Source organism: Carya illinoinensis, chromosome 6 (genome assembly GCF_018687715.1).
Source record: "Carya illinoinensis cultivar Pawnee chromosome 6, C.illinoinensisPawnee_v1, whole genome shotgun sequence".
In the NCBI taxonomy this organism is placed as follows: Eukaryota; Viridiplantae; Streptophyta; class Magnoliopsida; order Fagales; family Juglandaceae; genus Carya; species Carya illinoinensis.
The window spans coordinates 12167501-12184890 of NC_056757.1; positions in this window are offsets into that span (position 1 = coordinate 12167501).

Consider the following 17390-nt stretch of genomic DNA (forward strand, 5'->3'; position numbering starts at 1 on the left):
ATTGAGCACATAGTCGTTTTTCTCTTACTCCATTTTGCTTATGAAGAGAAGAAGTTGAATTAATTGAAAGAGGAAGGTTCGATTTTGCTTTGCTCTAGAATCCGTTGATGGGTCCTTGAGGCGAAATCCTAGTCGAGACCAAATATTAGAGAAATGATCTAGGCATTTCTTTGGCATAACCAAAAAGCTTTCCCAGCCGTCCTAAATGTCATGCCATCATTACATGGTGTGTTTCCATAGTCAACCCCCTTGAGCCTTCATGAGCCTTTATTGATTCTTTAAACTACATAAACCATGCCCGCTCTAAGCCTGAAAAACAATGAATCTACCGTTGATAGTTTGAGAAAATACTTTGGTGGAGAGTTACATTTAAAAGAGAAAATTGGTTTCATGATGAAACGTATTATGTTTGCTCTATTTGATCAAAGAAAAAGAAGAAGAAGAAAGGAAGTGATTGAAAAAAAAAAAAAAAAAAAAGAAAAAAAGAAAAAAAAAAAAAAAAAAAAAAAAAGAAGAAGAAGAAAAAAGAGAAGAAGAGGAAAAAGAAAAAGAAAAGAAAAGAAAAAGAAGTCACCAAGCGGAATGTGAATTACCTCAAATTTTGTTAAGGGAAGTGTTGGTATTACATCAGTGATTACAGCAATTTTAATGCCACAAGTATGAGCATATTGCCAAGAAAGAGCTATGATTTGAATCATGTGAGTTTCTCTTTTAATGTTCTTTTCACTAAGTATTTTCCCAGTTTGTTTAATCTCCCATATCCAGTTCTTTCTTAACCCTCACCCTGTGGCCTATCATTACAACCTTAATAAAGACCTTTTGATCTTTGATTTTGGTGTTGACTACATTAGTGGAGAGGATTTCTGAAAATTGGACTTATGGGGTTAAGTTTTAAGAGAATTCTTCTGATTTTGGTTGTTCTACTTTTATCTGAGTTTGCAGGTGGTTTGAGGTTAAATTGACTATATCACACACCCACTCAAGGTCTTAGCTTTAGGTTGAAGTAAACGCCTAACTCTTGCTTGACAAATTGCAAAATTTTTGATTGATTTTCTTGCTATCTTTGATGTTAAAAGAGTAAGATACTAGAGATGAAATCTAAATTCATAAAAGCTTGGTGAATGATGATACTTCTCTTTGGGGTCGAGTTGATATTGCCTAAACTATCATTCATTTTTCTTTTTGTTTGAGGACAAACAAAGTTGTAAGTTTGGGGGTATTTGATGGCTTGCAAAATTTCATATTGCAGATTTTACAAGTTCGCTCGAGCGGAGGCTTTTGGCCGCTCGAGCGAATTCAGGCAGATTCAAACGCTCGACTGCCGCTCGACAGGGAGCTCGAGCAGGTTGCTGAAAAACGAAGATCGCTCGAGCGGAGACATTGGCCGCTCGAGCGAAATCAGGCAGAGTCAAACGCTCGATGTGCGCTCGATAGGACGCTCGAGCGAAATCAGGCAGAGTCGAACGCTCGACGCGCGCTCGACACCCCGCTCGAGCGAACATCGTATTTTGACAGATTTTAGGTTTTCCGCCGTGGGACCATATAAAAGGCCATTCTTCACTCTAGGGCCGCGGTTTTTGACTGGAGAACACTCTTTGGGAGAGAAAAACATAGCTAGAGGGATTCAAATCATTTGTTTTTGAGACGGAATTCCAATTTATTGCACGTACGTTGGATTCTTACACGAGCACGGACGGGAGAAAGGCGTTGAATCGTTCTCTTGAGCTTTTGACGACCAGTTGAGGCTGCAAGGAGGATTTTTCAGTGTTTATTTTCTTCTTCCCATCTTCTCAGAATAATTATGGTGAATTCGTTTATGTTGAATTCCAATTCTAGTATGAGCTAAATTTTCTTCTTTCTAGGAAAACGATGTAACCTAATTCCGAACTATGCTTGTTTGTCCATGCTAATTTAATGCAATTCTCTCTTTGTTTATCTGATTTATTCTGAGTTTAATGCTTCTAATTAACTGGCCATTGATTAGATGATTATTAATCTTGTGATTTGCTATCGAAAGAGGGAATCATAGGGTAGATCTTGGATATTTCAGCATAGGTAAGTATAGAGATCGAAAGACTTGTATGAACCTGTGTAGTAATTAAATCATTGGTCTTATTGCGTTCTTGATTATTTAATTTGCATACTCTTGTGTGAATTGATAAACTAGAATCAATTCCAATTGACTATCGAAAGAGGCTTTTGGATGAATTAGAGATTTGCTAATAGACAAAAGAGGTTTAAGTTAAATTAGCTGGATGAGAAAAGCATAGTGAAGAATTATGGTGAAATCGATTTCCTAGAAGTTTTCTTCCCTATTGAATTTGATCTTCAAACATCAGTTTTACTTTCTTTGCTTATTTCTCTTGAGTTGATCTAGTTTTATTTGCTACTACAAAAACCTTAGCGATTCCTCTAGATAAAATTGAGATTAGCATAATTTTGGTATTTGGCAAGAGTAAGGTACCAATCCCTGAGGACGATACTCTTCTTATTACTTTACTATAAAACTACGATACTGTGCACTTGCACTCACTCCTTGCGACATCCTTCTCCAAGCTTCAGATGTGCTTCTGCATGTCCTCCACCTCTGGATCAACCCCAGCTGCTCAGAATCGAGGTCCTCATTCTACCAAACCACCTGCTTCAACTTATAATGCTCGTAACAGACCAATGTTGCAAGTTGTCAGTTGGCCTCGAACAGCTCCCCAAGCTCCTCACCTACCATCGCAGCTAACTGATCCGCATCCTGTAAAAACAAAGAAAGGGAATATGAAGGGGGATAGGCACTTAGAAATTCAAAGCCTAGTGTGGAAAAAGGAGCACGGAACTGGGAAACATACCTGAGCAAAGGCAAGTTGCAACCTCTGGGCTATCCGCTTGTTAGCCACAACACAGGCCTCGTCAAGATTCGAGTCAAGGCCTTGGCTCCTCTCTGCACAGACAGGAAGGGTCGGCAAGGCCCAATGATCGGAAGGGACCGGACCCTGAAGCCCCAACTTCCTCCCCATTAGAGACCCCTCCAAATGGGCTAGGGCGACCTGGCGATGGGGCTTGTGGGAGTGACCCCCCATGGGGACCATAGCTAGTGCCCAACTCCGACCCCTAGGAATCATCGTTGTCACTCAGCACCACAACCAAATGGGGGCGCCACAGGAATCCTCACCGCATTAGGTCACCTCTGGTATGGTGGATGGAAAGGTTGGTGTGTCCGCTCAGCCGGGAGGGGGGGGCACAACATTATCAGTAGAGGGAAGGGCGTGGGGAAGGCTTCTTGGCACTTCCACATGGTTGCCTGCCCCAGGAGCAGTGGGGGGATCAAAGGAGGCGGCCTCACGCTCCTCACCTCCCCCAAGTACCATTTATTCTTATTCCTCAGTAAGAGTCGAGGAAGGATTTAAGGATACGTGTGTCTCTCGAGCAATCTCCATATCCCCGTGGGTGACTTCCTCCCTTAGAGTGTCCTCGAAGGACACGAATGTCTGCATCTTGCAGGCCACCCAAGAAGGAGGGTGCACAAAAGAGTTGAAAAAGGCAGCCTTAAAGATAATGTCGTCCTCTTCTTCCAGTATGGTGATTGGCTACTCAACGAAGGTAATGCAGGGGTCTGTCAAAAAGGAAGGCTCTACAGCTGAACTCGACTTGCTCAGGTACGACGTTGTACTTCCCCACGTAGGGGGCCTTTTGGGGTGAGTAGGCTCTGGCTGCCTTAGCCCATGGATGGCTTAATCCTGGAACTTATACTACCGAAGGTCCCGTAGGGTGGGTCATGGCGTACCTTCGGGCACTTGCTTTAGCACCCATAAGGATCCACAGTTTGCTTTCACCCCTGGGGAGACAACACTCAATCTGAGAAGGCCCGGCTGGTCTTAGGAGAACAATCTAGAGAAGGCAAGAACTCGTGAATGTTCCTGTCGGAAAGGGCCAAGTTGGTGAGTGACTCATCAAGATTCGCCTTCACCCAGGCCATCACTATGGTAATCCACGCCTCTTTCCTCTGAGACAATCTGATGTCCAGACTCTGTGAAGAGGGGAGGAGCCCCCAAACTGCCCAAACCGGAAACTCTTATTGAGCCACTCCCCCTCGAGGAATTCCCAACCCGATATGAAGAAGAACTTCTAGGTGCAGTCCTTGACTCTCGAGTGACTCAACTCGACCATGACAATCTTCTAACCGACAACTCGTGCCTGGAAGCTACAAATGCTCCCCAGACAATGATTGATGTGGTATCCTGACAAAAACTCCCAAGTCGTCAAGTCGGGGTACTCCTCAATTTCCCTAGCGAGGGCCTTTTGAGAAATAATGCAACTGGACACCAGGAGTCATTAACCATTAGGGTTAAGCTGAGCCAGAGCCAACCCCAAGTAGTGGACAACCTCACAGATAGGGTGGCAAAACTAGAGATGTACGTCATTTGCAAACATAAGAGGGTTGAGAGCCACCCAAGACGCCATGCCATTGGAAGACACCGCATGTTCCCCCGAGCGAGGAACCTTCAAAAAGACCGAATGAGGAATGTCATACCTAGTTCAAAAGGCTTGAAGTCTATGCCAATGGCCCATGAGTTCCAGTGCTTTTCGTCAAAGTAAGGAGGAAGGGTGTTGGAGGAAGCTTTTAGGACCATTGGAGCATGGAAAGGTAGCGGAAAATGGGGAGGCGAAGGGCATAGCCTAGGGAATAGAGAAGGGTGGTGGAAAAAAGGAACAAGGGAGCAGGAGGAGGAAGGAGGCATTATGGAGAGAAAGGGGCTAGGGGGAGAAACTACAAGAAGGAGGATGCTCGAAGGAGGGAATGCAGAAGGAAAGTTGTAGAAATGGAGAAGGAGAAAGGAGATGAAGGCTTATATAGCTGAGGACCTTTGGGAAGGGCACAAGAAATTAAGCGACGCTGACAATAGTGATGTCAGCAAAATGGCTTGCGAATCCCAACCAGTGTGAGTAGCGGCGACTCTGTCAAGAGCGTGGTATGCACGGGCCAATGTACCCCTGTCCCATCAACTATCGACAGGCAGAGGGGCCACAGAAACCAAGGACATGCACATCCCTTAAGGGACAACTGGCACGGGAAGCCTAGTCGACGAGTCAATTCGAATGGGGAATAGGCAGGAGAGGCGGCGCGTGAGTTCACAAACCAATCAGTAGTAAGGAAGAAAGGAGGAAACCGAGTCGTCAACCAACTGCCAAGGGAGTCAGGAGTTTAAAGGGCCCGCCTCCTACCCCTCCATCCAAAGCACCAATTCGCGATGAGACAAGTGTCCAAGCAGTTGCAAGGGGCCAAAGGTTGAGGCCCACCAGCCAGAAGGTAAGGCGGCTTAGGAGGGACTTGTGCCATCTCCGTAACACACCTGCTCTTCTAAAGCCTCCCCCCCCCCCCCCCCCGGGCCAAAGCCTAGGTTGGTCGAGAGGTTTCAGTAGGGAATCGAGGCTTGCCAAAAGGGTGCACTGACAAGTGACTGTTGTAGGGCCTAGGCAACTAGGCATGCTCGGTTGGGGGCACACTAGGCCAGAGACACACTACATTTAATGCAAGTCAAAAGGCATAAACACGCAACGATGCACTCATGGGACGGCATGACGTTAGTAGCAAGGATGCGGCAGGTCTGACCCAAGCACAACTTGACACCCCACGATCTCCTTCGACAACTGAGCCCAAGCCGGGTATAAATACTATGATCCTACCCACAAGGAAATGTCTGATTTCTATTCTCTTCTACATACTCGTCTTGTCTAAAGAGCTCCCAACTGACTCTAACATCGGAGAGTTCTCAAACTCCTCTGGAGCCCACTCTTCTCCCTCCTTTTACGTGCCGAAAGCTTGGGCCACTGTGGAGTTGCTCAGGCCGCTAAACACAACATCAACACTAGGGTTGCTACTCCACATATGCAGGGGCGGGGTTAACCCTCCCCCACACCCCATCCCCGCATATGCAGGGGGTAGTGTTTACACCCCCACACCCCACCCCCGTGAGGTGGGGTTAGAGGGAGACAACTCATCCGTCTCACCCCCCGCCCAGTACAATGGCACCCATGGCCCATTGGGCTTAAAAATTATTTCTCATTCCAAAAATATTTTTTTGGACCCAAACTATTATATAATTTAAATTGTAAATTAAAATTTGTAAATATAACCATAATTAAAAAACTAATAACATAGTTTTTAAATTTGTTAAACTTGTATTCATAAAATTGTATTGCCTTATCCTCCTAAGCCAACCTTTATGTAGGAAGTCAAGACAATACAAAAGTCTTACTTAAGCAATGTGAGACTCAATAGTGAGTCAAATTCGATGACCCTTGATAGCCTGACCTAGGTTGTGGCCATCCCTATAGGTTGTTGAACCCATGAGGTGGCCCATTTCAGGCCACGACATGGTTGCTAAACCACGTGGGTTCGCTTGCTTGTGGTGGTGGTCCTTTTCATGGTTGCTCCGTGGAGACTGGAAACAGAGTACACTCCCCTTCCAGCCTATCCTTTCTCTCTCTATTTTTAAGTTGTTTGTTTTTATTGTTTACAAAAAGAAATGCTATTTTAATTTTAGTATATTTTTAAATATTTCCAAAGAAAATCAATAGTGCCTGAGAGACCAAATTTCAAATTTATTATAGCAAGATAGGTGGTTATTCCTAAAGAGAAAATCACATGGGGCAAATATTTTGGTTTCCCTCTAGTTTGTATTTGGCCTCTCTCAACATACAAATAGAGCTAAAGTAGAGAGACCAAATGAGGCTTCTGAGATGGAACAAGCAAGGTGACCGTAACAGTCAGCACTAGAAGAACATATTCAAATTGCTTTGAAAAGGAAGTTTGTAGCAAAGATTCACTTTGACATTAAAGGGATATAATAAACTGGAAAAATCAGACTGGAACTGGTAAAATTGAAAGAACCGGTTTAATGGTGTAACCGGTGCAATATCAATTTTTCAAATTTCAAAATTAGTGTATAATGGTTCAGTTGTAAAATTTGTCCAAAATAGAATCAAACCGGACTGGTTACATCCCTATACGTGAGCATATCATAAGAGACTAGTTGCTGGCTTGGGTTATGTTTTATCGCTGGCTTGGGTCATTTGTAAAGCATCTACTACTTGACTGATTTTCATTGTGGGAAAATATCCATTGTTCAGAAGCTATGATTTGTGCTTTGTGTAATGTGCCGATCTCGATTGTTGGTTGATTTGATTTTTGAGATTTTCGCTCTGTGGTTTGTAATAACAGATTGTGAGTTCTGCTTTATTAGGGCTCTAATTTGAACCATTAGGTCTCTGATTCAATTATTCCATATTTGATTTTTTTTTTTAAAGAAGAGTCGGTGGCCACATGTCCAAAAGTGACCACGTCCCAATTTATTAATAGCCATCACTTATGGTAGAGGAAAACTGTGGTAACAAAAAGGACACTATGGATTTACAGATAAGACATTAACACCATCCCTAGTAACCAAGTAAAGAAAAAAACCAAACCAAACCAACCCAAAATTATAACCGAACCTAAGGAAGACCAACCTTATCCAACCTAAGAATACCTTTCAAATTATAAGGCAAAGAAACAAAATCATCAAACGTACTATTCTGACCTTCCTCTCCCCTACGAGTGTGAAAATCCACCGCATTATTCCCTTCTCAAAGTTGATGTTGAATTGTGAAATACACATCCCTCAGAGAGGCCAAGAGTTCCTCCCAAAAATCCCATAAATATCAAGTCGTGCACTTACGAGAAACTAGCCAAGAAACCACCAACCTAGAATCACTCTCAATAACAATATGATTGGAACCCAACTCTTTATACAAGGAAATTCCATGAATTAATGCCCTCAACTCAGCCTCATTATTCGTACCCTACCCAAAAAAAGAAGAGAAAGCCCCTTTAAAATTACCATGATGGTCTCGAATGATGCCACCTCTATCACACCTTCTAGGATTGCCACGACAACTTCCATCTACATTTAACTTTACCCAACCGATATCCGGTTTACTCCAATAAACCAGTCTTGGTCTAGGCCTAACATAGTCAACACAAGGAATTTGAAGTGCCTGAAGAATGCTCTCATCTCTATACGAAAGGGGCCAATGTTTCACCATGAGGGATGAAATCTTCCTGATCCAAATTTTTACTGCCATCCAAACCATCAAAGCTAATTCATGTTTATTTTTCATTCGTGCCTTACATCTATGCATCCAAAGACGCCAAGTGATGATAGACGGAATAATACCAAGAAAAATTCCTCTATGGCTGGATTTTTTGGCTAAACTGAACCATTGTAACACGGTCGCCCACCAAGACATCCCATCCACATAATTCATCCCCAGATCCGTAGCAGCTATCTTCCAAACTTCAGCCGCTACACTACCTGTCCTTAAAATATGGTTTAAATCCTCAAAATGTCCTTGAATGCAACAATCACATCAAGAAACCAGGGGGATTCCTAGAGCTTGAACCCGAGATTCTAAAGACCGCCCCTTAAACCGAGCCTTCCACATACAGACTGAAACTTTCTTTGGAATGAGGTGGTACCATATCCAGTCCATACCAATCTGCTCAGTGCCTTTCTTACAAGTAACTTCCCATGCTGAAGCCGAAGTAAACATACCAAAACTTACTGGTTTCCATATGGTAATATCTGCTCCACTTTTCCCAGCCACTATTATGTGCATCACTTCCTCTGTTTTATCACTCCCGATAAGTTCAACAAGTAAAACCTCATCCCAGGTTCCATCGACCCAGGCATCATTTACTTTTAAATCAATATTCACAACGCCCCGACTTGCAGCGATCGGACCACTACCCAACCAGCAATCAAACCAGAATGAAGAGTTGCCTTCCCTCACTCTCACAGTGATATTATCAGACCTCAAGAATAACCTTCATAATTGCTTTCCAGAAATGAGAAGTTGTCCGCCTAGTCTCAGCCATTAAAATGTGACCATGTTTTAAATATTTTGCTTGAAAGAACTGGGTCCAGAGGTTAATCACCGTAAGCAATCTCCACGCAAATTTCATGTAGAGTGATCTTTGCACTTCCTGAAAATTCCTCAAACCAATACCCCCTTACTTATACGGTTTACAAATATGATCCCAAGCACATCATTTCATCCTTGGCTTACCATTTGATTCTCCCCAGAAAAATGTTGAGAGTAAAGAGTTTAATTTATTAACCACCTTGATCGGCACACTTAATACAGACAGCAGGTGAGTGGCCATACATGACAGAACTAATACGACCATCTTGAGACAGCAAGTTTAACTTCCAACCATCAACTTTTCTACATAACTTTTCAATAAGAGGCTCTAGATCCCTTGAAGTAAGTCTATCAGAAACACAAAAAACTCCCAAATAAGTGACTAGAAACTTATCTTCCACAAAACCACTAGAACGCATGAGATTACGATGCCGATCTTCCGGAATATATTTAGAAAAGAAAAACGCCAACTTGTCTTTGTTGATTGACTGCCAGACCATCTTTCATATTCCTCCAAATTTCGCAAAAGACGCTGAACTGAACATTTTCCCCTATTCACAAATACTAATAGATCATCGGCATACAGAAGATGAGATACAAGTGGTGCACCCACTAGATGCGAAAAACTTCCAATTCGACCTGATTCAAAATTCTTGCGTAGTAATCTAGACAAAACCATCTCCATAATAATAAATAAATATAAGGAAAGTGGATCCCCCTGTCGTAGACCCCGCATCAGTTGGAAAAAAAAACCTTTACAAGTATCATTCATCATAATGGAGAACCAAGGTGATTGAACACATTCCCGCACCATATTACAAACTTGCACCAAGAACCCAAAGGAAGTTAGCACATTACACAAAAAATTCCAATCCACACGGTTGTAGGCTTTTGCCATATCAATCTTCACCATGATGTTGCCACCCTTAATTTTTTTATTTATAGACTGAACTAATTCCTGCGCAAAAGTAATATTTTCAAAAATGCTACAGCTTGGAATAAAAGCTCCTTGCTCAGGCGAGATCAACTAAGCTAACAGAGGAGTCATATGATGCACTAGAATCTTAGAAAAAAATTTATACGCAACCGAGCAAAGACTTATCGGTCAGAACTTGTCAAAACTCTTGGGATCATCTACCTTCGGGATCAAAACCAAGTAAGAAGCCATGTAAAACCGAGGCAAGGCAGCATTTGAAAAAAATTCCTTAACTGTGTCAACTACATCATCTTTAATTAAATCCCAACAACTCAGGTAGAAACCAGAGCCAAAACCATCAGGTCTCGGTGAACTCTCTTTTGGGATAGACTTTAGCGCATCATAAATCTCAGTCCCCGAAGGAGCCTTACCAAGAGCCAAATTATTTTCCTTAGAGATCGAACACTGAATAAGAGAAGAAAGATCCACTTGTGCAACATCAAAATGATTCAAAAGAAAATGCCGAAAATAATTTAAAGCCCCATTATGAACCTGTTCCGGCGACTCCAAAATTGTACCATTCTTAAGGTGCATGGAAGAGATGATCTTGTTATTTCTCCACTGGTTAACCACCGCAAGGAAACATTTAGTATTATGATCGCCTTCTATAAGCCACTTTTTTTTTGCCAATTGAGAAAGTATGCTTTCTTCGCTTTGTTCTCAGATATCCAATTCAAGTTTAGTAACCAAAAAATCCATTTCTACGTCATGATCATAGCCACCTTGAAGACAGCTCTCTAAAACCTCCAATCTCTCTTCTAACTCTTTAATATTGTGCCCAACATGCCCAAAGACTTGTTTATTCCAAGCTCAGAGCGCAATCCTAGTTTTCTTCAGTTTTTCCGCTAAACAGAAAAGACCCCTTGCCTGAGTTGGTTTCTTCCAAACGTCTTCCACACATGTTTTAAAATCATCATGAGTAATCCACATATTTTGGAACCAAAAAGGGTGAGGACCATAGCTTACCACATGATTCTTGAAGGAGATAAGCATAGGACAGTGATTTGAAGTCTTCTTATTAAGATATTCATAGAAGGCTGAAGGAAACCGATTAGTGAAATGGATATTGACTAGGGCTCTATCCAATCTAGCCCAGCTTCTCGAATGACCCTCGTTTCTATTGCACCACGATAGCCTGCGTCCCACCACTTGGAGATCCAGTAAACCACAATGGTCAAGGCAATTATTAAAATCATCCATAGAATTGACTGGCCTTGGGTTACCACCAACCCTCTCACTATCGTCTTGAATAATATTAAAATCCCCTACCACAATCCATGGTTTTCCATTGTCAACCACACTTGCTAAACTCTGCCAAAGTCCTCTACGCTCCAAACTACTACACCTCGCGTAGATGAAAGAAATTAACAACTTGTCTCCGCCTATCCAAAACCACCCAGAAATGGATTGATTCGTCTTCGATAGCACCTCCCAATCACAATTACCAATCCAGAAAATTCATATTTTGCCATCTTCTTATGCATTGCTACAAAAATTTGGTAACACCAATGAATAAGCCAAAAGATGCATTTTATCAATCGTAGCAAAAGGCTCCAAGATCCCAACAATATGAACTCCAAACTTCTTAACTAAACTTTTTAATCTCCTTCTTAACTAAATTCCACAACAACAACTTATCAATCATAAATTGAGTTTAGAGGGACGGGATAAAACCCGTTGTGACTATCTCACCGAGTGTCTCTTAGCTTCAGAAATGTGACTTGATTGATTACTCTCAGGAGCTAAACTATAGTGTTTGTTTTGAGCCAGAGGTTCCAAAACAACTTTCTCTTCATCATCAGAAAAAGAAACTTTTCTGTCCTCCCTCATGATCACAAGATTTCCTGGCACAACATTAGTTCTGCATTCCAGCTCTAGTAGTTCTGAAATCATCCCAGTTTGGCCCCCTTCGACACAAGGTTCTTCCACCACTGACAACAACTCCATCATCAGACTCCCTATATCATTCATCTCAGCATTATCACCTGCTACCGTTCCAGGTCTAGGAACTGTCTCTTGCGTTAGTGGCCCATTGCCTTCCGAAGCCATACCAACAGTGGCTCCCTTCGACATTAATGTCTGGCCCTCAATCATAACCATGAAATTCTGTTCTGGCTGCCTCTGCACCAACCTCTCAATGTCCAGTTCCTCCACACTCCCCTTCCCCACTGAAACCAACGTAGAATATGTTATGGAAGGACCTGCCATATCCTGCCCCAAAATGTTTAAAACCAGACCTTCCATACCTTTATATTTCTCCCCCTCCTTATCCCCTATCATAACTACCTCACTGGTTTTCCCCTCCTCTGTTATTTTTTCTTCTTCACTAGTTTTCCCATCCTCTTGTTTTATCCCGTCTTCCCTAGATTTTCCTTCCTCATTCGATTGTCCTTTCCACTCTCACTGAATCTTTTACTGGACATGGCCCCTATTTAGCGCCCCCCCCCCCCCCCCCCCATGACGCCAATTCTCCCCCAATCTACATGCTACTTTCGTATGCCTTTGATGGCAACACTTGGTGCAATAAAAACCAACCTTTTCATAACGTACCATCTACCATATGGTTCTGATAGCCGAAACAACAATCAGGAATCCCTGAACAGGTTCCTCCTTTAAATCCACCTCCACACACATTCTTGCACCTGTGGCCCTCGTTTTAATAATTATTGCATTGTCTTTACCAAAGTACCGGCCAAATCTAGTGGCTAGGATTTGTAAACAATCTGCTCTATACATGTGTAGTGGCAACCCAGGTAAGAAAATCCATTGGGGTGCCAGCGAAGGTTCTACGTGCAGATCGAATTCTTTGGTACATCTGAATAAACGGAAAACACACCTATCAATCACACGACCCTCTCGCGCCCATCATGTACAAAATCACCCTCAGACTGCATTTGGATGAGCATGTGAAAATCATCCATAAAACTTATGATTGGCACCTCCATCAGACCCCAAGACTTAATCACATTCATCTGTATCTTATCAATGGGTGGCCTATAACATGAAAAGTTTAAAACTAGACCATACCAAAAATCATTTGCTGCTTTGGACATTTCAGAATTCGTGAAAATGAATCCTGGTTCACCATTCACGTCCACTGGATAACGCATAGGAAGTTTGAAAGAAAACGTCTCATGTCGTCGTACCGCTTGCGCAAAGGTCTTCTGACCCTTAACACCCTAAGCAGATCCCCCCGGTAGCATCAAGTCCATCGGTGGGGGTGAGGACACCGCCATGGGCAAGCCCTAGCGAAGAAAATGAAAAAGATACGCAAAAGGAATTTCTGAGAAATACGGAGCTAAAAAAATCGCCTAGAATACAGATGATATTGCTTTTCAATCTCGAATTCCATATTTGATTTGTATAGCTTCTTTACTCCTGCTTTGGGGCTTTGAATATTTCTATTGGGGCAAAATTTTCATTGTACAAATTATTATGTGATTTGTGCTTTGTGTAATGTGCTCATCTTGGTTGTTGGGTGGTTATAATTTCTAAGATTTAAGCTTTGTGGTTTGTGGTAAGAGGTTGTGATTTCTGCTTTCTACTTTTTGATTTCTGAGATTTTGCTTTGTTATTTATGGCAGTCACTCTATTGTTGACCGCACTGTTATTAAGTTAGTGCATTCTCATTTATAGCATTTGCACGAGCTATCGTTGGGGTTGTATTTGTAATGTTATGAGGTTGTGATGGTGGTAGGATTGGAAGTTAGGAGTGTAATATCAGTAACTATAGTGAATGCTCATCAATTGATATGGTAGGTTTTCTGTTGAAAATGTGTTAGTACAAAAAAAAAAAAAAATGTAATGTGCATTGAAACACACACTTCTTCTGGCATTTTTGTGAAATTTGAGCATTTTGGTGGAGTATTTGAGCAGAATTATTTTGTGAAAATTTATTTTCAACCCTAAGCATAGAGCATAACTTATGATGCATCATATTTTGTTGAAGAGTGACTTGAAACACCAGGATACAATATTTATTGAGATGAGAATTATTATGATTTATATAGAATGAAGGGCAAGTTTTGAAAGAACATTTTGCACATGCTTACACTTGTAGTGTTCCTCATTAATGTTCATTGATTTAAAATAGGAGAAGTAAACTGCAAGACTAACGAGCCTTATAGAGAGAGAGAGAGAGAGAGAGAGAGAGAGAGAGAGAGAGAGAGAGAGAGAACAAAGACGAATAAATCGAAAAAAATAAAAAATAAAAAGAAAAAGAAGATAAAAGTATGTTAGTTTTCCTGAATAAAGGGCTAGAAACAGTTACCCAAAACTTAGGGGTTGAGTGTTCAACCATTAAATAGAGTTGGCGTAAAAACTGCTAGTCCATTGGGCTTTGAGGTAGTTAGAATTAATAATGATTAATCTTAAAGTTGAAAAATCTTATGATAAATCATGCTTATTAATGAGGAACACACAGAGGTTTAGCCACACAAACATATCTGAGTTCTAAGACATTTAACTCAATTCTATTTGAATAATTGTTGAGACTTTCCTTATGGATACAACTCCTGGTGTCAGTTGTCACGAATCGATTTTTTGTGAAAATTCATAATTATGTTTGATTGCTTTTGTTTGAATTTTGAGTTTTATGCAATATTCATCTCAATTAATTTTCACTATTTTGCTCAAGGATTAACAAAAAACTAGTTGGGAGGTGTGATTGAGCTGAAATATTGCATATTTTATATATTTAAAACCAATGTATTTTAATTGCTTCCTAACATTATTATTGGTTTTAGATGAAAAAATGCTTAATAAGTATAAACCATGATATTAACCAATTTAAATCATAACTCAAATTTAAAACTTGTTGCGCCTAAACTTTGACTCAAACTAATGAACCAAAAAATTAGTGTAGTTTTACCTGCAAGTATACAGGTATTGTAGTACCTAACAGGGTCAAACCCACAGGGATTGACTTATGTGATAACGAAAATAAACTCAAACAATAAAAAGAAATTACTAAAAGAAACGTGCAATCGAATAGAAGAGAAAATTACTAAGATGACGATTTTAAAGTAATAGAATAAAATTAAAATGATAAAATAAATTGATATGAAGAATGACTAAGGTTTCAAGGATTCTTCTAATAATTTAGAATATTGTTTCCGATCAATTTTCTTCAATTAAACTAGAATAAGGATTCCGTTCAATTGGAAGATTTAGCATTTAAGGTCGAGAAAAATAGTGACTAATAATTAAGCATGAACGATTGATGATTACAACCTTCACAAACTCATTTGAATATCATATGGATTTTTTCAAGCATTCACTGTATTCGAAAACCACAATGAATCGAGATAAATATATAGATAATCAAAATATTCAATAATAAAACCATTCAATCGATCAAACTCACAAAATAAATTCCAATGTTGATCCAAAAACAATGTCTAAACCATTACACTTCACCTCTAATCTTAGTATAAGAATTTAGCCAACCATGTTCATCACAACTGCTATAGAAATTAAATAAATATTCTCCATGATAATACTAAAATAAAATACAAGAAAACATTAGAAAAATAACCGAAAAATAGAACGAAAGTAAAGAGAAGATGAGAGCCCCAAACAAAAAATACTCTTTGTCCATTTGGTCCACCGTTCCATGGAAGAAAAGAAATAAAAACTCCCTCGTAGCGTTTTGGTCTCTCAGTGCTCCATTCGGTCCAAAAAAACTCTCTCCCATCTCCTGTTCCTTAGCTCGTTTTTTTTTCTTCTCTCGCTAAGCTCAAAACCAGCAAGCCCAAGAGACCACCTACTGTCCAATTGCTTTCACAAAAGCTCCAGACGTCTCACAAGTCCAAGCCCTAGCAGATGAAAACTTCTCTCCTGTGCTAAATGAAGTCCAACATTCCTTCTATCCTACCCACAGTGTCCAACGTCCAGCATCTAGCCAAGAAAAATGAAAAAGTCAGTACTCTCCCCCGTCCAAGTCTCACACCGTCCGTCCGTAAAGCTGCTGCTTGACTTCATTTCCTTTTATCCAACCAAGCCCAAAGCTCTCTGTTTTCTCTTTCTAAGTGTACTGCTCTCTAAACGTCAGCCTTTTTTATTTTTATTTTTCCATAAACCAACTCCTCTCTTCTACGTAAGTCCTTGTTTTCACTCTCAAAAACAGAGTAGCTCAAGTCCCGTTCTCTCCAAGTTCTTTTCCTTTCTTTCTAGACCAGTCCAGCTTCTTCACCCAGCTGCCATTTGCTCTCTCCTCTCTTTCCGTCAAAAGAGGAGCTCAAACTCCCCCTAGTTTCAGTCTCAATCCCCATGAAACAATGGAAAAACTCCAACTCTCTTTCGCTCTCAGTCCGTCCTCACCTACCTAAACTCAAACCCATCTTCCGTTCGTCTCTCGCCCAGACCAAAAAAAAAAAAAAATCTCCATTGGTTCTCTCACGTCTCTAGCCTTCCAGCTCTATTCTTTTTTTTTTCCGTAAGCCTCCTCCCCGTTTTGTTCCAGTAAGTCAGTTTTTATCTTTCCATTAACTTCTTTCGTTCCGTCTGAGTCCACCAAAAAACACCCGCCTTCTTTTTTTTTTTTCAAAACCTGCTCTCCTACGACTTTTCAGCCTCCCCTACGACTTTCTCATTCAGTGTCCACCAAAGCCAGCACTCACCAACTTTCTTTCTTTTTTTCAAACCTATCTTCGTGCCTTTCACCGTGAATCACTTCTTTAATCTCTCCAAAACCTGCTACACGACACCTCATAAGTCCACCATCAGCACATGAAAAGGTTAGCCTTTTCTTTTCTTGTTGCAAAGTCCACTGCATGATTGCTAAAATGCAATTTTCGTGTGTGCTTGTGCTTCCATAAAATAATGAGTGTCCCATAGAACCATGTGCATGTGTTTTTTCTTTGGCTTCTTGTCCAAAATCAAGCCGGTCATGTGCTAAAATTGCATGTATTTTATCTTAAGACAGGAACTCATAAAATCAAAGGAAGAGTAAAAATAAGGAAAAGAAACAACACACCAAAACAAATAGAAATCCAAAACAAAATTAAAAAGTAAAAAAAATAATAATATCAAAGACAAACATTGTTCATGTGAAGAAATATCACTCAATTAAATTAGAGGTTATAACTTTAAGTATAAACCATGATATTAACCAATTTAAATCACAACTCAAATTTATAGCTATTAACCATTTTTTCATATAAAACCAATAATAATGTCATAAAGCAATTAAAATACAATGGTTTTAAATATATAAAATATGTAATATTTTAGCTCAATCACTACTGAGATGGTCCAGCAAATGATTGAGAATAGAAGAGGGGTTAACATATGGAAGGACAGCTGGATCCCTGGGTTTAGAGACCTTAAATAGTTGGCTGGTGGTCTGCATAGAGATGATAAGGCCAAAGTGGAGTCTCTTTTTGATCTAAATAGTGGATGGTGGAATGTGCTAAAAGAGAGAAGGATGCTTCCACCTATAGCTACTGATGAGGTATTG